Here is a 12,045-nt window from a genome sequence, read left to right as displayed (position 1 = left end):
AATTTTGGTTGCATTATTGTGTTTCGTAGATTGCAGCAAAATAAATTTATCTAACTTTGGCTCTTGTTTTATACGGTTAAATTATTTAGATAGTGCCCCCTTCAATTATGTTAAAATTGCTGTGGATATATTTGAAAAGGTACTTCACGCTAATAGCGGGTCGGTATTTACGCTAAAAACAACAGCTGTCATAGCACCCACAGATTTTCAAGCGACACGATTAGTTACACCAGAATGCGTACTGAATATCATTGTAAAAGTCCCAGAAAGAAGGTGGGAGATGACGAACATCGAAACCTTTATTTTCTCGGGTTTATTCGCTTATGTGGCAGATTACAAGACATCGGTTATCATGGTTTGGCCCAAATCGTCGGTTAAATTCCCTACCTTGTCAAATTGCAAATATCGGACAATTTCTACTAGAATATTTACCCTTGTGCTCGAACTTACTTATCATAATGTTATTCCATCGGTCATCGATGTCCGGTGGGGTTTTTATTGCCACTTCTGTTCCGGTCAAGTGTGGATAAGCCTTCACGAAGTGGATGGAATATCTGAATTTGTTGAATTAAAGCATCTCTCCCTTAGAAGAAGACTTGACCGGAAAAGATTTTTATTTAATCTTGTCACTGGCACAGATCCGTTTAGGAAACGAATATCAACATGTGAAGCGTCGCCTTGGGTAACGCCGAGCAATCCATGTCCATATTATCGAATGATACCTGAGTTTTTATCGTCCAAGTTAAACTTATCTTTTAATGATTATCAAGGGTTTCTCAATTTAACTTGTGGAGTTCTACATTTAGCAGTAATAGATATCCAAAAGCGTCATCTCCTTACCAGCTTAAGGCTAAAATTTCAAATAACGACAAAACTCAAGTACTGCGAATTTGGGGGTAGCTTAAAGACTAGAAGTTTGCGTTTGTGGGCTTGGGTGACACCATTCAAACTTAGTGTATGGATCACGCTTCTACTTATTATGATGGCTTCGGCGATTGCAATTGGCGCTATTGAAAATGGGATACATAAATCTACGTTTAGTTTACTGACAACAAAATTTATGTCAAACTTGTTCATCGTGGTCGCAGTTTGTTTCAGACAGATATGTGGAACTAACACGAAGCTCAAATGGGTTCTCCACATTAGTATGATTGCCAGTTTAGCAGTGTACGAATCGTATTTTACCAGTACGATCGTGGTGCCTTCAAAAGTGGAAAGAAACCCAAGTTTCGTGTCATTATTGAAAATGGGATACAAAATTGGGTTCAAGAGGGCTTCAACAAATAACTCGACAGACATATCAGGCGACGCTTACTTAAACCGGTATGATCATGTCTTTGAAAAATTAGGGATCGCGGGGTGGATCAGAAATAAGAAATTTTTCTACGGAACTAAACGCCTAACACGAACGCAAATAAAAAATAGGACACTGAAGATCATGATGGCATTTCCGACACAACAAGAAGACAAGAAGATAGCCAGGGCAGAACAAGAAGTTGGCAATGCTAGATCCAAAATTCAATGTAGATTCACCCCAGAAATATTTTACAAAACGGAAAATTATGAGATGGCATTTTTGAGTGTAAGGGTAGAGGTGTTGTCTTTACTCGGGGCTATTCGAGAGTTTGGATTTTTTGAATTTTGGAAAAACAATGTCGGGAACGTTTTTATTTACAATTCGAAAAAGATGACCCGAAGGTTGCTAAGGGAACAAAAAGTGTTTGCTGATCACACGGAAAGCCTTCGATATGAAGATCTCATTCGTATTGATAATCTGTTAAGCTTATTTATAATTTTTGGTCTATGTATAAGTTTTGGCTTGGCAACTTTTCTTTTTGAAAAGTTCCACATAAATGGATATATACATAAATGATACATAAAGATACATAAATGGATACGCCACGAAATAAGTGAATCAAATTCTACCCGATAACAAAATTTTGTACATACCAGAGCAAAACTGACCTACTCCTATTTGTTCAATATGATTTCTTCGTTTTTGATTAAGGTTAGGGATAGGGAATTCAAAACCGGACCCTTTTCTGAAAACCGGTTTTCGGTTTTTCCGGTTTTCCACCCACCAAAACCGGTGAAAAACCGGTTTTTCACCGTTTTTCCAAAATAATATTTTGTGCACTAGACGGGAAGAAAAATTAATTATGTGGGTATCGTAAATTTAAAAGCCCTAAGCTTAAGAACAATGGCATAACGGAAAGATCCATGAAAAACGTCAAACTAATGAAAAATATATCTTCTCTAATTCCTTGAGGAAATAAATATGCTAAATTAATGGATTATCTGTTAACGTAGGTAATATGAAGATGCCAATTAATTGTAAATATGTAACCGAAGCCTAGTTTTATTATAAAAATTATAGGAAAGCACTATCTACCTCTAGATGTAATAATTTCCTATAGGAAATGAGATACAAAAAAGAGACTAGTGTGTCATCTTTAAGATTTTTTCCATTTGCAAGGTTACACATTTTTGGCGTATGCCTACACGAACAACCTTATTGTAAAATTTGCACTGGATTTTGACGGGAGAAATTTGTGTCCAATCATGGACAACATAGAATTTTGCACAAGTCGGACCGCACATACATACATACATATGTACATGTATGACTTTTAAAAATACACATTCATACAATTTTCAGCCATAAATTAAAGCTATTAAAATGCTATAACTTCAGATTTTTGCACGTGTTTCTATGTAGGTTAGAACCACGTTCGAAGTTTATTCGAAAAAATAATTTATGCAACTAGGAATGTGAAGTTCCCGGTATTAATTTATGAATGAAATACGGAATCCCTTAAAAAGTTAAAGGAGTTAAAAAGCCGTTATCGCAGTTGAATACGAACACCTGCTAATAATTTATGTAGTTTTTCAAATTCATTGCTTTTAAATTTGTTGATTGTTTTTACAACTTTTAAAATTGCGTTAATCCAAAGAACTAGCAAACTTCTGTTAAAAATTATTAAATAGTTTTTAAAAATAATTCCAGGCCTTAATTTCAAGCATGAATGTTATCAATTTTGTCAAATGGCGTCAAAATTCGAAAAATGCAAGCGTTTAAAAATTTAAAATTTTGACCAAAAACCGGTTTTTAGAAATGCCAAAACCGGTTTTCGGTTTGACCGAAAACCGGTTTTTCTCCGGTTTTTCCGGTTTTGAAAAACCGGTGTTGAATCCCCTAACTTAGGGATTTTTTAATGTACGACTCCTTTGTAGTCAGCTTTCCTGATGTGTAATTTGTGTAATGTGTATGCAATGATAATAAAAGAATTCTGGGATATTGCACAAAAAAACAGTTTCAGACTACAAATTTCAGTAGGATCTAATATTATAAATATGATTTCAATGACTTTTTCTTAGAATAAATAAAAACGAATGGTATTCGATTATGATTAATTCCTCGAATTCCCTTACTCGTTCAACTATACCTATACGCTCCAGCTTGTTTGGTTTTTGCAAATTATATTTATTACTTTTTGAGCTTAAGCACATTTATTGTTCATAACAAGACATATCCGCCTGTATTTCACCATCCATTTGAAATGAAAATTAAAGAAATGCGCTCACAATAAATGTATCATAGCGAAAAATAATCCGGAAAAAATACTATAGTTCTCAGACAGATGACCCCCCAAATTTTGAAGAACTCGTCATTGGCAGCTTATGTAGGGGAAAAACAGATTACGATAAATCTAGAAAAAATATCCTACCCTCCTTGTTTCTCACATGACGGTAAGTCCCCCAAGCTTTCCACTTATGCTTACCCCGACTCCATCCCGCTATCTGATAGCAGAGCTGTAATTGTGTAACTACATATCTGCTCGTAGAACCAAATCTTTATGGAGTTTGTAAATTTGAAAAAGATGAATCCTACCACACCACAGTTACAGCATAACGGCCTTATAGCCCTTAGTTTCTTCCGGAGATATTTCCGGTCGCCCAAAACCCCCAAACTTCTCCACCATTTTACCCCCAATTCAACTGAAGTTTCGTTTATCCGAATACCAAATGGGAGCAAGGTATCGAACATGAACGGAATCAGGACAGCCACCGATGGAAAAAAGAGGCAAAGCGGCATCGGTATAAGGCCATAAAGTTTGACCGACATGAAATTAAACAACACGCTCAAAACTAGCCCCAACATCATAAGTACGGCTGAAATCGTTGCGAAAAATTCAGTCACGTGTTGAAGCGCGACTGCTAAATGTTGATATCTTCTAATCAGTAAGTCTGCCCGGCGTCTAGAAAATCCCCACAAGTCTAATTCATGGATTGCATCGAGGAAAAGTATTGCGGACAAGGATACCATGCAAATCATCAAGGCGAAAAGGCGCGCGATTTGAAAGGTGGGTGGAACTTGGATAAGACGTATGGGAAAGATGGCGACGAGCCAAAGGAAATTGTTTGTGTCGAGAAGGACCACATATTTCGCAAAGTTGTAGACCGGGTCGAATCCAAAGTAGATTATGAAGGTGGACAAGAAGAATGGATATAAAGAAAAGAGGACGACATTAATGTTCAAAAAAACTCCGAGTACATCAATTTTGTGTTGGGATACTGGAAAAATAAAATAGCTTTGTTTTCAATACATCCAAAATAAAAATTGAAAAAAGAATTCATCCATTATTCAAAATTTGGCAACAAATATTTACTTAATAGTTATTCTAAAGTATTAATTTTTGTATTCGTTGTTTTTGTCTCAAATTCGTGTTTTGATCGATATCTCATATTTCATTATCAAATAACCATACTATGAAAAACAAATAAAATCATTTATTCATTTTAAAATTTTGAAAGCTTACTAATTCATGAATTTACTAAATGAGTAATGTATTCATCCTACATAAATGAATGTGAACAGGTGTGCTAACAAATTAGTTTGTCATGTCTTACCTGTCCGTCGAAGGTTTGAAAGATGTTTCAAATAATGGAAAACTACCGCGACATCGTTCGCATGCTGGTAAAAAATAAATTCCGTTGTCACCCTGATTAGGAGGAAAATGGTTAAAATTATACAAAGTAACAAAGTTGTCAGCGGGAGTGAAATTGTTCCATAAATGTTGAGCAACATTATGCCCACGCCAAGCATAAGTATCGCAGGAGTTAGGATGAAAACTGCGATGATCCAAGTAACCAGTAAAAATGGTGACGTGTTGGAGACAAGTTTTTGACTTGCTTTCTCCCAGTCAAGGGGACATGTCCACATGTAGTGCAGTTGCAAAATTTTGCAAAGATTTCCATACCAGTGGGGTCGCCATGTTAGAAATAGTTAAACAATGTTATATAAATACGAATGTTGCTTTCTTTGCTATCAACTGGGAAATGAAGAAGACGCAGAAAAATTAGATTTAAGGTAAAATCGATGACATGATTAATCTATTAGGTAGCTACTTAAATTCATTTTGCATATTTACATGAAACTGGAACCTATTTTTGATATTTCAATGTACATACATACGATCCGATATGAAGACATGGTTATACATACTACCCCAGGTAAACTTTGATAGGTTGATACTGAAACAAAATAAAACAAAATTCTGCACCATTGTATGTATGTATATGTAAATATGTATCTACATACACATCTATACATAAACTACGGTATTTACATATGTACATTTGCAATTATAAATTGATTGAGGGTTTATATTGAAAGTTTTATGTACAAACATAAGCTAATCCTTAAAAAAGTAATCATACATATATGAATACTTTTTTTACAAGAATATTTTTGTATACATTAATAATTTCATTATTTAGAAGCCTAGCTAAAGAATTGGAATTCTAAATATATCTATTTAGATATATCTCGATCCTGGAATAAAATAACATTGTATAAATTATTTACTGCGGAAAATGAAAATATTTTGCAAAGTTCAATCGTTCTAATTAGAAAACTGAAGCTCGACTCGAGACAGTAGATAGATATTAGTCTGAAATTACTTATGAAGTTTATTTACCTTATTTTGAATCTAGTATAGTTTAATTAATCTAGAATTTAGGGTTAATTTATTTCTTCAAAAGGGTAAGATTAGGTATTAATCAGTACCTCTAGTCTGCAGTAATTAATCTCTGCTTATTTTCATAAGTCAAATATGCATCCATGTAGTGATGAACAATGAATCGAACGGTTACATATTTACATCCGGGTTACATATCCGGTTCCTATTCGGGCCTATTTTCCCCAGCGTTTAATGGGACGGAGGACATGGTGAAGTAAGTTGGGAGAATATGTATGTAGGTGTAATTCACGCAGTCCTTTCAATGCATTCACTGCAACTTACAACGCGATGATGAAAAGTTTAACCCTCCAATTCGGGTGAAATTTTGGAATTATGTGGTCCAATTATGTGTTAACCAACCAACGTTTTTTGAAACGTTCGTTAGTCAACAACTGGCTCAAGAGGCAGTTTGTGCGATGGTTGGAATTTATCAAAATATTTAAGGTCAAGGCTGAAAAATGGTTCGGTTTTTAATAAGCGGAGGAAACAAACCCCACTCAAATTCCTTTCGAATCTAAAAATCGTACTTTTTCAATTTTAACCTCAAATGTTTTGACAAACTCCAACCATCGCAAAAACTGCCTTAACGAACGTTTATTGTATTGACTTGGATCACATAATTTTAACATTTTAACCAAATCGTAGGGTTACACTTCATACCATCGTTTTGTCAGATGACCCTTCAAATTTTGATGAATCACCAGGCGTAATTGAAATTGCTGTCCGATAGCAGAGGAAAACGACCAGGGATGAAAGTCATACATATCCTGGCCAGAGTGTGCAAGGGCAAAAAGGCATGCCGTGCCTAAAATGCCTTTTTGCCTATTAGGCACGTGAATTTTGGCCATGCCCGATTGCCCGAAATGCCTTTTTGCCTTTTTGGTAAAATCGGGGCAATGTGATAATACGATCCCATGATTTGTTAGTCATTAGTTGTAATATTTCACAGGTCACAGGATTTGTACAGGCAAATGATTTGGACAGGTGTACAATTATTCACAAATACTCGCAATTAGCATGAGTGCGTAAGGAAATAATGTTGTGGAGTAGTTATGTAGAATCGTAAGGTTGGTAACGATTTAGAAAACCGAAATGTAAACCCAATTACACCGTTATCTCACTTTCTCGTCCATAGTGAAATTTGCAAAATGGTTCAGGCAATGCCCAATGTAAACATACGGAAAAAGGCAAAAAGGCATCAAATGGGCAAAAAGGCACGCAAAAAGGCAATTCGGCATTGAAACGGGCAAAACGGCAAAAAGGCATGAATTTTTTCCCAAAAAGGCGCCTTTTTGCATACTCTGATCCTGGCGCCCTCTTTTCCCACGTTACAAAAATCCCCGCATGTCCCAAAACCTTCCCCCACCACGTATGTATGTCTGTATCATACCTGTGCAAGTGAATCTCACTTCACTCAACTTCACTCATTTCCACCTCGAGGCAAATTGCCCTTCACTCCCCTCACTCGCGTGAAGGAAGGCTGAGTGAGGCTTCACTCACTGATGAATAATGAATCTCACTCCTTCACTCCCTTCACTCCCTCATTCGCTTCACGTCACTCAATCCCCTCACTCATCACTGATCTATGTACTTCCTTCACTCTTTCGTTCTTTCAATTCAGTCCCTGGTGTCATCATAATTAATATATTTTGGCGCCATCTAGTGGGGTAAGGTGAGGCTGCACTGGGGCAATGTGAGATTCGACTGGGGCAATGTGAGACTGGGCTGGGGCAATGTGAGACTGGGTTGGGGCAACGTGAGACTCGGTTGGTGCAACGTGAGATTAGACTGGGGCACGATGAAAATTGCACGTGGTAATATGAGACGGTACTATATTAATATTGCGACGCTTATTTAAGTATGTAAACTAATTATCTACCCTATATTCCTTCACCCTTCTTCCCCGGAAGAGAAGGAGTGAGAGACGTGAAGGAGATGAAGCCTTCATCTCCTTCACCCTTCATTCCACTCATTTCTGATTTGGGCCTCCCTCACTCACCTTCACTCACTCGATCCAAGTTTTCAACTCCCTCACTCAGCTTCACTCTCCTTCACTCCTTCATCGTGAATGAAGCTTCAATTTAGGCAAATTGAGTGAAGCTGCACAGGTATGGTCTGTATGCTTACCCCTCCTCTATCCCGCCATCTGACAACAGAGCTGTAATCGTGTAACTCAAAATCTGCTCATAAAACCAAATTTGCATTGATTTCGTAAATTTCAAAAAGGTGAATCCTAGAACCCCACAGTCAAAACATAACGGCCTGATAGCGCTTAGTCTTCTCCGGAGATACTTTCGGTCGCACGAATCCTTCAAATTTCTCCAACATTTTACCCTGAATCTAACCGACGTTTCATTTATTCGAATACCAAAAGGTAACAAAGTGTCGATAATAAGCGGAATTAGCACGGTTACCGAGGGAAAAAAGAGGTAAAGTGGCATCGGTATAAGGCCATACAGTTTGACGGACATGAAATTAAACAGCACGCACAAAACTAGACCCAACATCATTAAAATGGCTGAAATCATGGCGAAAAAATCAGCCACGTGCTGCAGCGCTACTGCTAATTGCAAATATCTTCTAATCAGGAGGTCAGCCTTACGTCTGGAAAATTTGACTAAAAATCCCCATAAGTCTAACTCATGGATTGCATCCAGGAACAATATTGAGGACAGTGTTATCATGCAAATCAATAAGGCGAAGAGGCGCGCGATTTGAAAGGTAGGTGGAACCTGGACCAGTCGTAGAGGAAATATAAAAATCCGAACGAACAAACTATTTGTGTCGAGGTGGACTACAAATTTGGCGAAGTTGTAGATCGGGTCGAATTCGAAGTAGAGTACAAGTGTGGACAAGAACAATGGATAGAGGGAAAATATTGCGACGTTTATGTTCAAAAAAATTCCGAGCAGATCAATCTTGTTGTGAAATGCTGAAAAAATAAAAGACTCATTTTCAAAAAATGTTTCTATATTCAAAAAACATTTAATATAAACATGGGAAAAAATAGTCAGTCATTATTACTTTATTCAAAATTAGAACACAAGTATTAATTCATTACTCATTTTTATTCGTTTTATTTCTCCCAAATTCGCATTATTTGGTTAGATTTTTAGATGAAAAATGAATAGAGAATAGGATAGCTCATTCGTTCTTCATGAGCAAGTGAATAAATATTCATTCATTCAAATATTTTGAAAAAAAATTAATCACCAATTATTCACGAAGTTATTGGGTAACGAATGAACAATTAAGTCATTTGTTTTGAATAACTGAAGGTGAACAGGTAGATATGCTTAGGTATGACTTGAACATCCTTAACCTAAATAATTTAAATTTGGGGTCATCCATATAAATATTACGTCATCAATTTTAACATAGTAAAGATAGGAAGGCCTAAACCACCCACTCACTAATATGATGACATAATATTTCGACGTTCTCTTTGATGCAAAGAAATTTCACCCCTTATCTACCTGTTGGTCCAAGGTTTGAAACATGTTTCAAATAATGGAAAGCTCCCGCGAGAGGGTTTGTATGCTGATACAAAATAATTTCAACTGTCAGTCCGAGAAGGAGTAGAATCGTTAAAATGACACAAACTAACAAATTTGCCGTAGTGAAATTGTTCCGTAAATGTTTAGAAAAATAATGACAACGCCATGGACAAATATTACCGGAATTAAAATGAAAACTACAGTCATCCAAGGAACCAATAAACCTGGTGACTTGGTGGGGACGAGTTTTTGACTGATTTTGTCCCAGTGAAGAGGACATTTCCAAAGGTAGTGAAATGCAGTTGCGAAATTTTGCAAAGATTTCCATACCAATGGGGTCGCCATGTCACAAATGTTATTGTGTGTAAGTAATAAATATTTTCTTCTTTGCAACTGATTTGGTAGAATTTAAAGGAAACATACAAAAGTTACATTTTTGCCGAAATCGATATCATGATGAATCGACTTGTTGTTTATCTAGCTACTTAAATTACTTTTGCATACGTAAAAACGGGATACATGACATTATTGACTGTACTATCCAATAAGATTGGGAGACGTTGTGATACCATGCACGCTGTAACCAGAATATTTAGGTAGAGTGAGTTACTCCGAGATAACATGGCCAGAATTGAACGAAGAAAATGGATAATCGATACGGCGTTAAAACTTTTCCGTGGTGGAAAATTTAAGGAAAATTATTAAAAATTTAACTTAAAAATTTAAGCCGAAAAATTAATCAAAAGCATGTACTTCATTAATTCCTTGGAGTTGGAACAGTTAAATTTAGTCCCAATTTACCCCAGCCAAACCATATCAGGGTTTTCTCTAACCTTAAACGAGGAAATCTTTCTACATAAATACCCAACTCTATGAGAGTAACATTTATGTATGGTCGATACTGAAATATGTACAATCAAATAAAATACTTAGCCAGAATATAAACATGTAAATATGCGTTTATCTGGAAAAATACTTTAAGAAAAGTTAGCTTTATGTCAAACCTGTATCAGATATTCATATTTCAAAGTTAGATAGATACTACTTACATTTAATTTTTACGGTCCGCAATTCAAGTCGGGCTTACATATGTGTGTATATGCCCTTCATCATGCATATTTGCAATTATAAGTAAATCGATTGAAGGTTTATTTATAACAACTTGTACGAACATAAATCCTTAACAAAAGTATTCATTTGTATCTAGAAGTTAATTGTTTTGAAGTAAAAAAAATTACATTCTCCAATCGAGGAATAATTATTTAATTTGGAAAGTCAAAATATTTCGCAAACTTCAACTGCATATGTTATTGGGAAACCTGCGTTCAAGTTCGACACAGTAGCCAAATATTAATCTAAATTATTTATCACGTTAACGTTACTCTAGATTTAGTACAGTTTCCTTCATTTTATCGCTAAGAGTGAATTTACTTTTCAAAATGGTCAACTTATCTATGAGGATGTAAATATGTATATCTAACCAATAAGTCACAATTATAATGACATACTATTCGTTTTAGACTTTCCATCCACCCAAAAGAGCTTTGGATCAAGCAAGTCCGACGTCGAAAAAAGGCGTCCAGGCACAACGTCCAAAAATTATGTTAGCCGAATTATCCTATTATTTAACTCCAGTTTATTTTATTTTGGCGTTCAAATTATTAAATTCGTGTCAAGAATTTTGGTAATTGAATGACTTCTACGTCAAAATAAAATAAGCTGGAGTTAAATAAAAGGATAATTCGGCTAACATAATTTTTGGACGTCGTGCCTGGACGCCTCTTTTCGACGTCGGACTTGCTTGATCCAAAGCTCTTTTGGGTGGATGGAAAGTCTAAAACAAGGAGTACTCAATGTAGTTGGTCACACATACGTACATACATACGTATCTGTCCAAGTTCATTATCATTTAAACAAAAATAATTCAATACTTGCATGTACGCATTAATGGATGAGTAAACAAAATCGCCAAAACTTTAGGTACACTAAATCGTAATAAAGCACACCTAATCCACACAGCCTGGTTTGTCTGACATGCTACAGATTTACTTAATTGCATCAGGATATGTACATTGGACCGGTCTTTTAACCCCAGTTTATCCATTATTTCTACAACAAACAAACATACATGATTCAATTAATTACTTACCTGTTTATTTATTACTCAACACCTTAACACACAATCAGTACCTAACGTCTCCCGTAATTAATCTCGCTTTATCTTCATACACAAGTCACGTATGCATGTTGTGGACAATGATGAATCAAACTGTGCGTACCTCACTCATGCCCACTTGAACTGGACAAAAGATCCGTAAACGTATTTATTTATGCATGGTAAAAGTGAAGCAATGCGAAAAATACATATGCGAAAATAATCTGCATGGATTAGGATCATACGATACACTGTGTGAGTCACTCGAGTAACAAGTTAAGTTATGAATCTCAATTTTGCGTCACAATTAGTTCGTCACGTCACATCCCGTGTTTTTTCCATTTTGTAATTGACAAGTAAGTTAAGCAGA

This window comes from Folsomia candida, unplaced genomic scaffold (genome assembly GCF_002217175.1).
Source record: "Folsomia candida strain VU population unplaced genomic scaffold, ASM221717v1 Fcan01_Sc012, whole genome shotgun sequence".
In the NCBI taxonomy this organism is placed as follows: domain Eukaryota; kingdom Metazoa; phylum Arthropoda; class Collembola; order Entomobryomorpha; family Isotomidae; genus Folsomia; species Folsomia candida.
The sequence above is the reverse complement of the archived record's forward strand: the minus strand, read 5'-3'. Positions refer to the sequence as shown.